Source organism: Lithobates pipiens, unplaced genomic scaffold (genome assembly GCF_037356315.1).
Source record: "Lithobates pipiens isolate NorthernLeopardFrog02 unplaced genomic scaffold, aLitPip1_a1.2 Scaffold_22, whole genome shotgun sequence".
Taxonomy (NCBI): Eukaryota; Metazoa; Chordata; class Amphibia; order Anura; family Ranidae; genus Lithobates; species Lithobates pipiens.
The window spans coordinates 141,529,620-141,544,556 of record NW_027507784.1 but is presented as its reverse complement, the minus strand read 5'-3'; the positions used below and the strand labels follow the sequence as shown (position 1 = coordinate 141,544,556).

At 44.4% G+C, this 14,937-nt stretch overlaps 1 protein-coding gene and 1 pseudogene across 1 annotated transcript in view; both read left to right on the top strand.

Moving 5' to 3' along the window:
* SLX9 (SLX9 ribosome biogenesis factor) overlaps positions 1–14,937 on the top strand; it is a 308,491-nt gene that overhangs the window by 72,426 nt on the left and 221,128 nt on the right. The gene's annotated exons all lie outside the window — the stretch shown is intronic.
* On the top strand, positions 5,517–5,635 carry LOC143925887 (5S ribosomal RNA; annotated as a pseudogene).

Sequence of the window (14,937 nt, the reverse complement as noted above, 5' to 3'; positions counted from 1 at the left end):
CGGCCACCTCTGCAGGAAAGATCATCAGAGGGGGTGAATCGAGATCACGATTTTTTAACAATTAATTGTGCAGATCTAGTGTACATGTACAAAGGTTTGTTTAATGTTGTTTTTAGGTAGTTGCATTTTATAGGCTTTTCTTTGAAGGCAAAAAAAAAGTTCAGACGCCAAAGTTTCCGACGTTTCAGATGCCAAACTCTGCTAAATGCGGTAACTCGCGTTAAGCCGTGTTTCGTTTACAGGCGTTTTTCATTTTTGGCTATTTAAAAAAATATATATATTTTTTTTCCTTCAAATGCTTCTAAACGCAAATGCAGCAATATGTGGCATGTAAACGTGGCAAAGCGGACATTTTAACCACTACAGCCCCGGACCAATAAACACCTTAAAATGGAAGTAAACCCTTCCAAACAACTTTGACCTACAGGTAAGCCTAGATTAAGGCTTACCTGTAGGTCCAAGTAATATCTCCTAAACCTATATGGTTTAGGAGATATTTGCCCGAAAATGGGCACCGCTGTCTACGGCGCATGCGCCGTAGACAGCGGCGCGCAGGCGCACTAAATGCGGCAAGTCCAAGAATGGATTTGCCAAATTTGTCTACTCCCGTGCGCATGCGCGGGAGTGACGTCATCGCGGCTCCGGCGAATGGCAGCGTCGGAGCTCCGAGACGCGACTCCCGTGCGCATGCGCGGGAGTGACGTCATCGCGGCTTCTCCGCTGTCATTCGTCGGAGCTGCGAGAGACGCCACAACCAAGATGGATGCGGCGGACTACAGGTGACAGCGGCGACTTCGCTGGCTCCTGTGTCAGGTAAGTGACACATAATGAGCTACTATGCGATGCATAGTAGTCCATTATGCTTTACCTTTGCAGGGAAAAAAAGAGGAAGTAAACCCATCAGGGTTTACTTCCTCTTTAAGGACCAGAGGTCTTTTTCCAATTTCGCACTGCGCTGCTTTAACTGGTAATTGCGCGGTCATGCAATATTGCACCCAAACGAAATTTGCGTCCTTTTCTTCCCACAAATAGAGCTTTCTTTTGATGGTATTTGATTGTCTCTGCGATTTTTATTTTTTGCGATATAAATGGAAAAAACAAAAATTTTGAAAAAAAAAAAAGATATTTTCTTCTTTTTGTTATGAGAAAAATCGAATAAACTAAATTTTAGTCATACATTGAGGGCAAAATGTATTCAGCCACATGTCTTTAGTAAAAAAAAAATGTCAATAAGCGTATATTTTTTGGTTTGCGCAAAAGTTATAGCGTCTACAAACTAGAGTATATTTTCTGGAATTTACACAGCTTTTAATTTATGACTGCCTATCTCATTTCTTGAGGTGCTAAAATGGCAGGGCAGTACAAACCCCCCCCAAATGACCCCATTTTGGAAAGTAGACACCCCAAGGAAATTGCTGATGGGTATGTTGAGCCCATTGAATATTTTATTTTTTTTGTCCTACGGGATTGAATAATGACAAAAAAAGAAGAAAAAATTTACAAAAAGTTGTCACTAAATGATATATTGCTCACACATGCCATGGTTATATGTGGAATTGTGGTTATATTGTGAAAATGATCGCTTAGTGACACTGGCAAAAGGGGGTGAAAGGGTTAACTCTAGGGGCAATCAGGGGGTTAAATATTTATTGGGGGGTGATAGGGGGCTACCCTGGACCTAACACTAACTGCCCTGACAGTTTTTACTGTTACAACTGACACTGAATGCAGTGATCAGTAAAGAAATGATCAATGCAATCAGTGACACTGTGACTGGGGGGGGGGGGAGAGATCGGGGGGGGGGGGGTGGTTGTGTGCCTGTGTGTACCTACATGTCAGTGTAGTGTTGGTGTACACTTACTTTTAGTCTTCTCCTCGTAGTCCGGTCAAAGACCGCCCCGAGGTCATCACTTCCTCCTTCCTGTGTAAACAATACACAGTGGGAGGAAGCTTCTCATTGGCCAGGAGCGATCCAGAGGGGGTGGCCAGAAACCAACGGCCATCCCCTCATCACGGATCGCTCCTGGAGCGAACCGTGCCGCCGTATCCAGCGGGAGGGGGTCCGATCGGACCCCCCACCCGCTGGAAGGCAGGCACGTACATGTACGTGCTTCTGCCTGCCTGTGCCATTGTAATGACGTACAATGGCAATACGGCGGTCCTTAAGTGGTTAAACGTGGGTTACTATCTGTCAATTTATATAGTTCAGGAGAGGTTGTAAAAACGTCCCGTGTACATTAAGCCTTAGGAGCAGTTGGGTATTTTTTTTTCAACTCCTGGACCTAAACTCTCCTCTGTTATCTTCTGTGTACATGTACACAGGTTTGTTTATAGTCGTTTCTATGCAGTTACATTTTAGAAGCTTTTTTTGGAAACCAAAAAAATGCGTTCAGAAGCTGTGTTTAGAGGCATTTCAAATGCTAAATGCGCCAACTCGTGTTTAACCACCTTTTCGTTTACAGGCGTTTTTGGTTATTTGGTTACAGTTTTCTAGCTGTCAAGTCGTGTACATGAAGCCTAATGCCGCGTACACACGATCAAACAATCCGGTGGAAAATCCTCCCCGTGTGTGGGCTCCGGCGGACTTTTTTTTTTCACCCAAAAGCCTGGCGGACTAAGAGTAGTTTTGCACCAAAATATGTGAGTCCGGCTGACAATACGACCGTGTGTGTGTGCTAGTCCGCCGTACTTTTGAAATGAACTGACTTTTCCCGCATGGAGAAAAGTCTGTTAACCTCCCTGGCGGTATGATTCAGTCTGGAATTAGGTGCTGAAAGCGGTACAATTATTTCGCACGGAAATCTGGCTTTTTTTTTTGTAGTCCTGTAATTCTTAGGAATAACGCTCTTAAATCTGTTCAAACCAGAGTCTAGCAGACATCCCGGGTATGATAAAGTTTATAATATAATAAAGAATAATAAAAATTATTCAATAATGTAATCAAATCCAAAAACACAGAAAAATTGACACTTTTTGGTTGCTATGGACAATCTCCAAATTCCAGGCAGTAAAAAACAGTATTTATAATATAAATGTGCATGCAGGGCATTGCACAGACCACTAGGGACAAAGGGGGTGTGTATTTTTTAATACAGCACTGTAATCTGTAAGATTACAGTGCTGTGTGTGTTTTTACTTTTTTGAATTTGCCGCCGTTCTCCGCTCCTGTGCGCCGTAACGCCGCAGGGAACGGAGCTTGGCACTGTGAATCGAGCGCAGGACGGCTCGATCACACAGCGCGGAGGACATCGCTGGATCCAGGGGACAAGGTGAGTAACTCTCCCTGTGTCCTCCCTGCATCGAGCGAAGCCATCCCGAGTCTGGCTCGGGGTTACCGCTCCTATCAGTATATTCCTACCCCGAGCCAGACTCGGGATTACCGCTAGGGGGGTTAATTTTGAACGCGGCTCCAGGTAGCCAGGACCAACGAAGGCAGCGTCGGCGACCCCGTCACCTGGTATGGAGTTAAAGGGGAAGCCCTACGCCGAAAAAACAGCATGGGGGGGTCCCCCCCCAGGTCCATATCAGACCCTTATCCGAGCATGCAACTTATTCCGGTCAGGAAAGGGGGTGGGGACGACGAGCGCCCCCCCTCCTGAGCCGTACCAGGCCGTGTGCCCTCAACATGGGGGGTGTGCTTTGGGAAAGGGGGGGGCGCGCGCGACCCCCCCACCACAAAGCACCTTGTCCCCATGATGAGGACAAGGGCCTCTTCCCGACAACCCTGGCCGTTGGTTGTCGGGGTCTGCGGGTGGGGGGCTTATCGGAATCCGTGAGCCCCCTTTAATAACGGGGCCCCCGGATCCCGCCCCCACCCTATGTGAATGAGTATGGGGTACAATGTACCCCTACCCATTCACCTGTGAAAAAAATGTTAAAAAAACAACACACAAGGGTTAAAACAGTTTTATTGTACAGCTCCGGGGGTCTTCTTCCGTCTTCAGGGGTCTTCTCACCGGACTCCTCCGCTATCTTCTGCTCTTTTGCTAGCTCTTTTACAAGCGGAGGAGCCCGGCTTTCTTCTTCGTCGCCGCCCTCTTCTTCCAACTTCGGGGATCTTGTCCCCCTCTTCGGTTCTTCTTGCTGGGCCTGTGTACACGGCATAAGTGTACCTAGACAAATTGATTCTGTTTTAAAGGCAAAGGGTAGTCGCACCAAATATTGATTTGATTGTTCATCTACTTTCCATTTTTGTTAAGTGATGAAAATAAACTATTTGCACTTCTGTTTCTGAAAACATTCTTAATTTACAACATTTTTTACACCTGCCTAAAACTTTTACACCACTGTACAAGTTACTTTCCACCCCATTTGTTCATTTTACAACACACGTTTAACTATAATCCTAATTTCAACTTTCTGCTGGTATATGCCATATAGTGAAGACAAAATTCCAGTAAATATATTGGTAAATCTGAGATTTTTTTTTCACTTTTAAAATATGCATAGATGTTTACCCTATATAACTTTCTATTGATCTTTTGTTTAAAAAAATAAATAAAAAAGCCACATAAGCGTAATGCATTATTGATCATTGCAGTCGGATGTCATTCATTCTTTGCTGTATTGTCCCTTCCACATTGTACAGGCTGTTCTGATTCATTGTGATTAAATCATAATGCATTTTGAAGTGTGAAGGGCACTGTAGTCTTACAATAAAAGACTACAGGGTATTCCTCTTCCCAACAGTAAATTTATCTGTGCTAGCTCTAGGGTAATTTTACCAAGACCTATTATTCCACTGGCCTCTATGTAATGATCACTTTTCCCTAGAGCTCCTCATTCTTCTGTGTCCTGGCACTTTGCATTGTTTGCTGCTGCTGTATTTTATCCTAGCATTTGAAAAACCTAATATTTTTTTTTCTTGATGTCATTAACAGGAAAAATCAATTAGGAATTGATTATGTATTTTGCCCATGGCACCTTTGGGACACATGTACAGTAGCTTTCCATGTCCTCTAATGACTCTTCATATGTCCTGTCTCCATCTGCTGTAATCGGGAAGCTTGATTTATTCATAAAACCAATATAACTGATTCAAGGATTTAGACCGTCATTTCTCCACATTTGTGGCTGATACTTCAAAAAGTCTAAAGGTATAACGATTATGGTTTACCTAGTCGATCTGTTCTTGATAGACTAGTCGGTAACCCACTTAGACCAAAGTATGGTCAGCACATTCGACTACCTGCAATTTCTAGGTCGGATTCTCAACCTAGGAGAAATCTTCTTTAAAATCATGAAGGCTAAAATACTTAGGTCTGATCATAGGTACACCCAAGGAAAGGGTATTCATGCCCCAGGCAAAGATCAGTGCCATAAAGGAACTGATTTAGGTGGTCGAAGCAAGATGAATTTCTCCTATTCGAATTTGCATTAGATTGTTGGGAAAGATGATGGCTTCATTCAAGGCCATTTCTTATGCTCAGTTTCATAAAGACTGCTGCAAAACAGTATCCTATAGGCGTGAAACAAAAGGGTTCAATCTCTACAGTCCCAATGTGTTTGACTCCAAGGCCTATGGCCACATCACCCTGATAGCACGCGATCTCTTCTGATCTTGTAGGCTAAGTAGGGTCGGGCCTGGTTAGTACCCGGATGAAAGACCACCTGGAAATACCAGGTGCTGTATGCTGGGTGCGCCGGAGTCTCAGTTTCTGGTTAATATCCAAAAATCTGCAAGAAGCTCCTGGCTAGTCTTGCTTTTTGCCGTAAAACAGCTATCTGGGGATATTTGGGATAATATATCCAAAGAAGTTCTAGTGAAAAAGTATTCCTTTTGCCATGTGAAGGAGTAAATCTATTTTCATTTCAAAGCTCCTTCTTCTGTGCCAGGGGCATCACCCTCCAGGCAGTCATGACGGCTTCCGTGGTCAGGTTCAAAAGGTAATCCTCAGGGTTAACCCCAGGGACAAAAGAGGTCCTGGGGGAGGAAGCCTACAAGATACTGAAGCCTCCTTATATGGAGGTACCCCCACCTGCTCAATAGGGAGAATTCTTCTGCAGTTCTCAGGGATCTGGCAGAAGTGTCAAGACGAATGGGGGACTTCCTCAATAGCTTCAAGGTACGAACTGGAGTTCCAAGAGTTTCCATCTCCTCATTTTCTCAGATCAAACGTTCCTGAGGATTCAGAGAATAAAGTCTTTCTCTCAAGCATTGGACCATCTTTTGGCAAAAAGTGTTAATGGTGACCCCCATGTAAGAGCAGAGGTTGGGGTTTTGTTAAGTTTACATTCTGTTCAGTTGACATTCTGGATCTCAAAAATCTAAATTCAATTCCTGAATATAACCAATCTTTTTGCATGAAGTCAATCCAATCAGTTCTCTCCATCCTACAAGGAGGAGAACTTCTGGCATCAATCGACATCAAAGATGCACATCTCCAAATGTCTATTTCACTAGTTTCAAAGCATGGCACTAATACGTGGCATTGACAGGTGGCACTGATGACAAATGGCACTGATATGTGACACTGACGACAGATGACACTAATATGTGGCACTGATGACCCGTGACACTGATATGGCACTGATGACACGTGGCACTTATACGTGGCACTGATGACAGATGCCACTGGGGACAGATGGCACTAACAGGTGGCAGTGGGGGCAGATGGCAGTTTATTTTACTTTTTTTTTTTTGTAACTTACGGCCGCTGCAGCCGTTCATCTCTCCCTCCTCACACGCTGTCTGTGTGAGGAGGGAGAGCTGCACTGAGAGATCTCATATGTTTACATATGAGATGATCTCTCGTTGGAAACGCCGATCGCGCTGTAAACGGCTGCTGTGATTGGCCGTTTACAGCGATCTGTGATTGGCTGTGTCCAAGGGACACAGCCATCACAGAACTTCCCCGGAGTTCCTCAGGAGCGCGCATTGCAGAAGTAAATAGGACGTCCAGGGATGCCCTCCCAGCAGGTAACGTCAGCGCTGTAGCCGTCTTTCGGCCCCCGAAAGCTCTTGGCGGAGAGGAGCTGTGCCTCGATGCTTCCATCTGCTCCGCTGGCTAACCACACCCCTATAAAATCCTTTTCTTTTGAAGTACATCATGGTACACAGAGGTCACGTCCCTCATTCTAGTATACATGTGTATTGCTTTGCTACAAAACTAAGATACTCCTGGTATGGGAGGGGTTATATAGGGAGGCAACTTCCTGTTTAGGGTGTGCCCGTGTCCAAGACCTAAAGGTGGACTATAACCCACATAGTAATTACTATGGCTCTGTGTCCCATGATGTACTTCCTATTATTACGCTGAGTAAATTAATACCCAACATATCACGCTTAAAAATTGTCGCCATTCCACGAGCAGGCGCAAACTTTTACCCTTAGGCGATTTTTAACATTTTCTACAGGGTACTGGTTTTGAGTTGCAGAGGAGGTCTAGGGCTAAAATTATTGCTCTTTCTCTAACAATCGCGGATATACCTCATCATATGTGGGGTTTGAATATCATTTTCATATGTGGGCCCTACTCACGTATGTGTTCGCTTCTGTGCGCGACCTTGTTGGGACAGAGTGCTTTAAAAAAAAAATTGGGTCGCTTTTTATTCCTGTTACAAGGAATGTGAACATCCCTTGAAATAGTAAAAAAGCATGACAGGACCTCTTAAATATGAGATCTGGGGTCATAAAGACCTCAAATCTCATATTTACACTAAAATGCAATAAAAAAAATTCTCCTTCTTAAGAGCTATGGGCAGAAGTGACGTTTTGACGTCTACAATTACTTGGGGACTGAGTTCCCTAAGGCCCCTCGGGCACAAGCCATCTGGTTCCGGTGACTTATTAATATTACGTTTTTCAAATTTCTTTCTAATTCTGTCCTCTGTTAGCCATGATGGTGCTTCCTGTGATCTGTCATGAATATAAACACTGCAGTTTTGGTTACTGAAGCCCCCCAGAATCACTCATGAAGACTGAGGAGAATAAATTCAATATCCTTACCATCTCACCATCTTTGTAACCAGATTCCCTTCCTTCTTTATGGGGCCAATATGGTCTGTCTGTCCTCCCTCTTTTACTGTGTATATACTAAAATAATTTTTTTTTCTCTCCTCCACTACCTGTCTTTTGTGTTCTATCTTAGCTGCTCTAAATGCACCCTTACATTTCTTGTTGCATTCTTTGTAAAGTCTGAATGCTGTTGATGATCCCTTAGCCTTGTATTTTTTGAAGGCCTTCTACTTTGCTTTTGTATGCATTTTTATGTTGGAGTTAAGCCACCCAGGACTTCTGTTCGTTCTTTTACATTTATTTGCCAATGGGATGAATTGTTCCTGCAATACTTTTTGCAAGTTCAGGTAAGATTTGCATAGACATCTGTGCATGAAGTCAGATGTTTTTGAAGTAGTACTAAAAGTGAAGTAGCATGACTTCAATGTTGCGTACGGTGTGACTGGATATGACAGGTTAACAACCCAGGAGCAAAAGGGACAGGGCGTTCTCACCCTATAACAAGTGCCTAAAAGTGGTTGTAAAGGCAGCAGTTTTTATTTTTTTTACCTTTTTGCATTCTATGCAGTAAAGTAAAAAACCTTCTGCATGCAGCTCCCCTCAGTCTCCCCCAAATTCATATCTCAGCTTGATATCAATTCAGAGATGCGCACAAGAGCTGAGGCTCTCTCGCTCCTCATTGGCTCAATTACAGAAGCGGGAACCAATGGCTTCTGAGCTATCAGTCAGAGCCAGTGACAAGGGAGTGGGGAGGGGTGGGCAGGGCTTGGGAGCGACTTACTGATGAGTACCCCCCATAGCAAGCAGCTTGGTATGGGGGCACTCGGCAGAGGGGTGGAGCCAGAAGATGAAGCTGCTAGGTAAGTATGACACGTTTGTAAAGCTTTTTTTTTTTCAATTAAAATAACAATCACTTTAACTAGGATCTTAATGGTCATGTTTTTATATTTTATAAAGCTGCAGCTTTTAAAATATTGAAAGATTTTAGTGATTGGGTGTTCATATTTTAACATGCATGGTGTGGCATAGTTGTCTGTTATGTACGGGAAAGTCATTATCGTAAAAAAATATTTTCACCCAAATGAAATATTTATCTCCTGAAACTACATGGGTTTTTTTATGCTGCTTTGACTAAACCACTTATAATAGTTTTGTTATGAGTAAAATAGGTTGGCAGCTATTTTACTTTATTGCCTTTGCAAACATTTGGTTAGTGTAGGGTATAATTTTCCCACGTTCAGCTTTTGGCCATTTTTATGATGTTGGTAAATTAGTAAAAAAACAAAAAACAAATGTGCGGTAAGCTACACTGAAACGCTCACATGTTGTTTTACTCATGAATATGTTGGGAATGGCATAAAACTTATGGTAAATATGTACATTTTTCACTGTTTAAGACTTTTTAGTGTATTTTTATTGTGTGTCAGACAATGAAATCTGCCTTAAAATTACAGCTGTCATCAGCAAAGATCCTAATTCTGTGAAAGAAAAGGAATCTCATTGAAATTGAACCACTTCTACAATAAAGTATGGAGGTGGTAATATCCTGTTATGCGGGTGTTTCTCTGCAGCAGGGACCGGAGCACTTAGAAGGAAAGAAAAAAGGAAAAATGGATGGGGCAAAATACCATCAAATTCTTGAAGCAAATCTGTTACATACTAATAAAAAAGGGAAGGTGAATTCTTCAAAAAGGAACTGCTTGTATTTAAAGATAAAGTCTTTATTGAAAAATTCACATAATACTAACAACTAATAAATGTATAAATATACCAAACCTCCACCACATACACCTAAAAAGAGACAATTGTCTCAGTAGCACAGTTGGCCACCACAAACAGACAGACATACAGGCCTCTCAAGTATCATGCACAGCTAGTTCTCTATATTGGGTCCTAGTTCAGACTTAATTGGTAGGAAGCACGAAAACAACAGGGCAGTCCTCTCAGTAGTCCAAACTGGGTACTTTTTGGTATACAAAGTCCATGCTTCGGACTCCAGTCAGAGGACCTTTGAGATTAGTAATGCGCAATTTGCATGCAAGATATAGTTTTCCTAATAATACAGTCCACATAATTTAGGCACTGAGACCGTGCCCTCACATCAGAAGGTGCGATTCTCTGAAGAAACTCGGTTCACGAGTGAAATGCTTCAGCATGACACCCTCACGCATTCTGATGTGAGGGCACGGACCATCCACCTATCGGACAACTCACTCTGTGTCGTTCTGTTTCTCTTGGGAGACTTTCTAGCACTTGAGAGTCCTGGATACATCCTAGCTGTATTACAGCAATGACACATGGCACTGCCGCATGTAGGTATCCCCCTGTCTCATATGGCCCAGATTTAGCCCATGACAGCTGTAATACCTGCTCTGCACCAAGGATCCGGATGAGGCGGATTTCAGATGAGTGCGGAAATGGTGAGCCGTATTTAACCCTATTGGGAGCTATTTATATGCATATACACTCGCCTATACACATTAGAATCCACTAGCCCAACCTCAGCTGTTACTCTAGGGGGGATCCTGCCTAACTTATGTGGACTGTATTCCTAGGAAAACTATATCTCGCATTCAAAGTGGGCATTGCTAATCTCAGATATCTTTTTATCTTTAAATACCGGCAGTCCCCCCCCCCCCCCCCCCCCCCCCTTTTTGAAGAATTTTTTGGGAATCCTACTTTCCCCTCACATTTTTTGTATGCTTAATCTAATTCAGAGGAACACACCCCCATGGTTGATTACTTTTTAATCCCTGAGGCGATGGTATGCTATGATTACTATGGGGATTATTCATATTTATAAATCCCCATTCTAGTTTTTCTTATTGGGCTGTAGCCATCGTGTCATCTTTTGTATGGTTGTTTTGTTGGGTAATTTCCAACATAGTAATGACCCAAAGCACACAGCAAAAATGACCACACAGTGGTTGAAGGAGAAAAAGGTGAATGTCCTTGCATGGCTTGATCAGAACCCAGACATAAAGTGGTGTTAAAGGCAGAAGGTTTTTTAACTTAATGCATTAAGATAAAAAGCCTTCTGTCTGCAGCAACTCCCCTCAGCCTCCCCGAAATATTTACTTGAGCTCCCTTTCTGTCCATTGATGTCCATGAGGGCCTCGGCCATCTGGGACCCTCCCTCCTCTTTGGCTGAAACTCGGCCAATCTGGGGAGAGAGGCGTGGCCAAACCACAGCTCTGTGTCTGAATGGACATGTGGAGCTGCAGCTCGGCTTGGGTGTCCCCATAGCAAGCTGCTTGCTGTGGGGGCATTCAACAGGAGGGAGGGGCCAGGGACCAGAGAAGGGGAGGATCCGTGCCCCATTGCAAATCTGTGTAATAACTTGAAGACTGCAGTCCACATACGGTCACCAGCTCTAATTTAAGTGAACTTGACCAGTTCTGCAAAGAAGAGTGGGAAAATATTGCAAAATTCAGCTCTGTAAAGTTAGTAGAGACATCCTAGCACACTAAGCCTAGGTTAACACTGTAGTAATGCTGGAACCAGCGCGATTACAGCTCTGGTTCCCGCATCACATCTCTCCTGTAGGCAGTTCACACTGCCCTCTGCAAACTGCTGTGGGAGTCAATACAATGTTAATGACACACCAGATTGGTTCACAGATCGCAGTGCGTACTGTGGATTCGGACAGGAATCAGATCGCTTGGGTGAGAACACACTATTTTCCTGTGAATCCAATGCGAGTTCAGCCATACAACCGTTTGGCTGAATTTGCATTGCACCGACATCGCATGAGATCGGCACTGCAGTGCAGTTGCGAATCACATGGGATGTCTGTGTTCACAGAAGTGTGAACCCAGGCTAAAGGCTGTAATTGAAGCAAAATGTGGTCCAACAAAATACTGACATAAAGGGCTAAAGCTTTTTCCAACTCGGTGATTCTGGTTTTTAATAAAAATTAAATAAAAAGTTCTGACATGTTGATGTTATATCTTTCACTTACATGTTATAAATACAGTTGGATTCTGCAGCCAGGCCACGGGTGAGGGCGGTCAGCATGAGACACCTTTATGCGGGCGGCATGAAAGAGTCGGGTGGCCAGCATGCGAGAGCTGGGTGGATGGAATAAGCGGGCAAGCAGAGATGACTTCTGTCTCCTCCCCCACATCACCGCTCTTCCGCCCTCCCAACCAGTGTTCTGTCAGCCTCGGTGTCGGAGGTGTGGCGGGGAGCAGAGAGATTACATCCTCTCTCGCTGCTTGCCCCACATCACCGCTCTCCTTCTCGCTGTGAGAAAACTGAGCATAGGGCTCTCCTTGTTCAGCACCCCCCCCAGACAGCTAATCGGGAATGGCTGAGGGCGGAGCCAGAGAATGACAGCTGAAGGAGTCCTGTATCCTCCCTCTGCCAGGTGAGACCGTGTGCAGCATGAGCAGGGAGACACCCTGCTACATTCAGAGGGGCGATCCCACAGAGATGATGCATCATCAGTGACTGGTGAGCTGTGTATGGGAGTACAGGTTGGGTATGCTGGGACTTGTAGTTCACCCCCTCAGCTGTCTGCCTGACAATACCACAAGAGGCGCTCGACTCGTCAGTGATCACCCTGAAAATTCTGAGTGCCTGGCTGTCCCCAGGATCTGACCCTCCGTGCCTGGGAGCAGCGTATAGCCAGTAACGGCACAGCTTCAGATCTACATGGGGGGTTCTGACCAGCATGGCAGCCAGGCATCTGGCATTTTCAGAATGAGCAATGACAACCTCCATATTCCTCTCCATTCTACAGCCAGAACCGCTGCTGCTATTCTGAATGGGGCAAGACAAAGGCACATTCTGAACCACCACTGCACAGAGGACTGCCTCTGCGCTAAATGGACCAGTGCTGCCACCGATGCAGTGGCGGTAGGCAGCGTGGCAAGTGGCATTCCACATATGGTGACAGGCAACGTGGCAGGCGACTAGTACGTGACACACTCAGGGCTACCACTGATTCTGCATTATGGTGAGTTGAACTATTTCATTTATTACTACAATGTAATAATAGAAATAATGTGCTTCAATCACCCTGACACCATATCAAGCATGGTGATGTGATGATTGAAGCACTAACACCAGCCATTGTTTCCCCCACCCCCAGCCCCCGGTCCCTGCCACAATTTTCTTCCATGCAGCCGGTCCCCGGTGCCAAAAAGGTTGGGGACCGCATTTGTAGAGTGATGATTGCAGAATGTTTCACTACTTATCAAAATGTATCTGCAGTTGCCGCTTCCTGCTTGTAATATCCTTGAAAAAAAGGAAATAAATATAACTTGAATGTGTTAAGTATACATGAGGTGCTAGTGGTTACCTACAGGAAATGTACCTTAATGTGAACAAGCAAGCATTGGCTGCAACTGGTAAAAGGAGTATATGCCTTTGTGCATCACCCACATTCATAGCAACACCTGCATTACCATGACACATTTTTTTTTTTTTAAATCAGCTAGGCTTACAGAGACAATTTTCAACTATGAAAAATGTTTTTTTTTGCTTGATAATTAATTTTAAACTTTCAAGAGTTTAATACAAGGCAATATTATTATTATTATATTTTATTTATTTTTTTAATACTTTATTTTTGCAAAATAACACAAGGGTAATACAGAGACCACTCTCATGAAGTAGATTCCAAAAATACAAAGATCTTCTTCACACGTTATTAAACATGAAGTCTGGAACAGTAGACTAAAGTACAGACTGCGAGCGTCAGGATCTAAAGAGTCTCTGCATCCCGTATGACAGTTTTGCACAGTAGAACCCGTGTAGTAGAACAGACTCATAAGGTCCTGGCAAGAAAGAAAAGGTACAAGGTGAGGGGAAGAAAGGTGAGGTGAAAAAAATGGAAGGGGGGTGGGGGGGGGGGGGGGGAAGAGTCGAGGGTTAAATTTCACCAGCCTGAAACTGCATCCAGGCCATAGGGTTCACCATGGTAGTCTTAAGTGATTTATGATACCACCTGGTCAACACTTTTTGAACCCCGCCTACTGGTATTTGGCACAGATTGAGGTCTTGCAAGAGAACAGAGTCTATCTACCTGTTTCTCATTCAACTGAAGCCCCAACACTCTTTCCCAGCTAGCAATATATGAAAGCTTGTGATCTGCTGGCAGTGTTATCAGTAATTGGTAAGAGAGAGCGCATGGGGAAGAGGAGACTGATCTAGACATAGCAATTCGAAGGTGGTGAGACCTCGTTGAAAATACTCTGGAGAGGGTAGGGACCTAAGGAAGTGAGCCGGTTGTATTTTTTGCCAAAAAGACCAACCTGACGTGACTGGATTGTCCATGATTTGTTGTCTAGTCATTCATTGTCCATTAACAACAAAGTGCCGGGCCTGTAAACGATCAACTATTTTCAGGTTTTGAAATTCGGGGTCCTGAAGTCTAGGCCTAAAAGCCGGATTGCCCAGTATGGGTGTGAGCGGTGATAGTAATGGCGCTACCGAAAAGTCTCAACGCTTTCTGACAGATCTTCCTAGTCTCCTCTATCATGTGGTGATCCAGTACCTGTCGAGGCAGGTCTGCCTGGCACCATCGCACAGACTCAAGTGGTATCCCCAACAAAAACTGCTCCACTCTAACCAATTGTTTAAGTACTCAATGGCGACGCCAGTCCAAGACCCGCGTCAGATGACACGCCATGTGTTAGAGGTTGGCATCTGGCAAAGCCATGCCACCTCTGAGCTTCGGTAGTCTTAGGGTAGATTGTGCCAGACATGACAGTTTTAGTGCCCATAGGTAAGTGACCAAAGCTCTGCTCACTGCCCTAAAGCTCCGTACACACGAGAGGACTTATGTCCGACAGACTTCCAAAGGAGTTCCGCCGGAGTTCCGCCGGAGTTCTGACAGACTTTTCGGCCGAACGGACTTGGCCACACACGATCACACTAAACTCCGACGGATTCGAACGTGATGACGTACGACCCGACTCGAATAAGGAAGTTCATAGCCAGTAGCCAATAGCTGCCCTAGCGTCGGTTTTAGT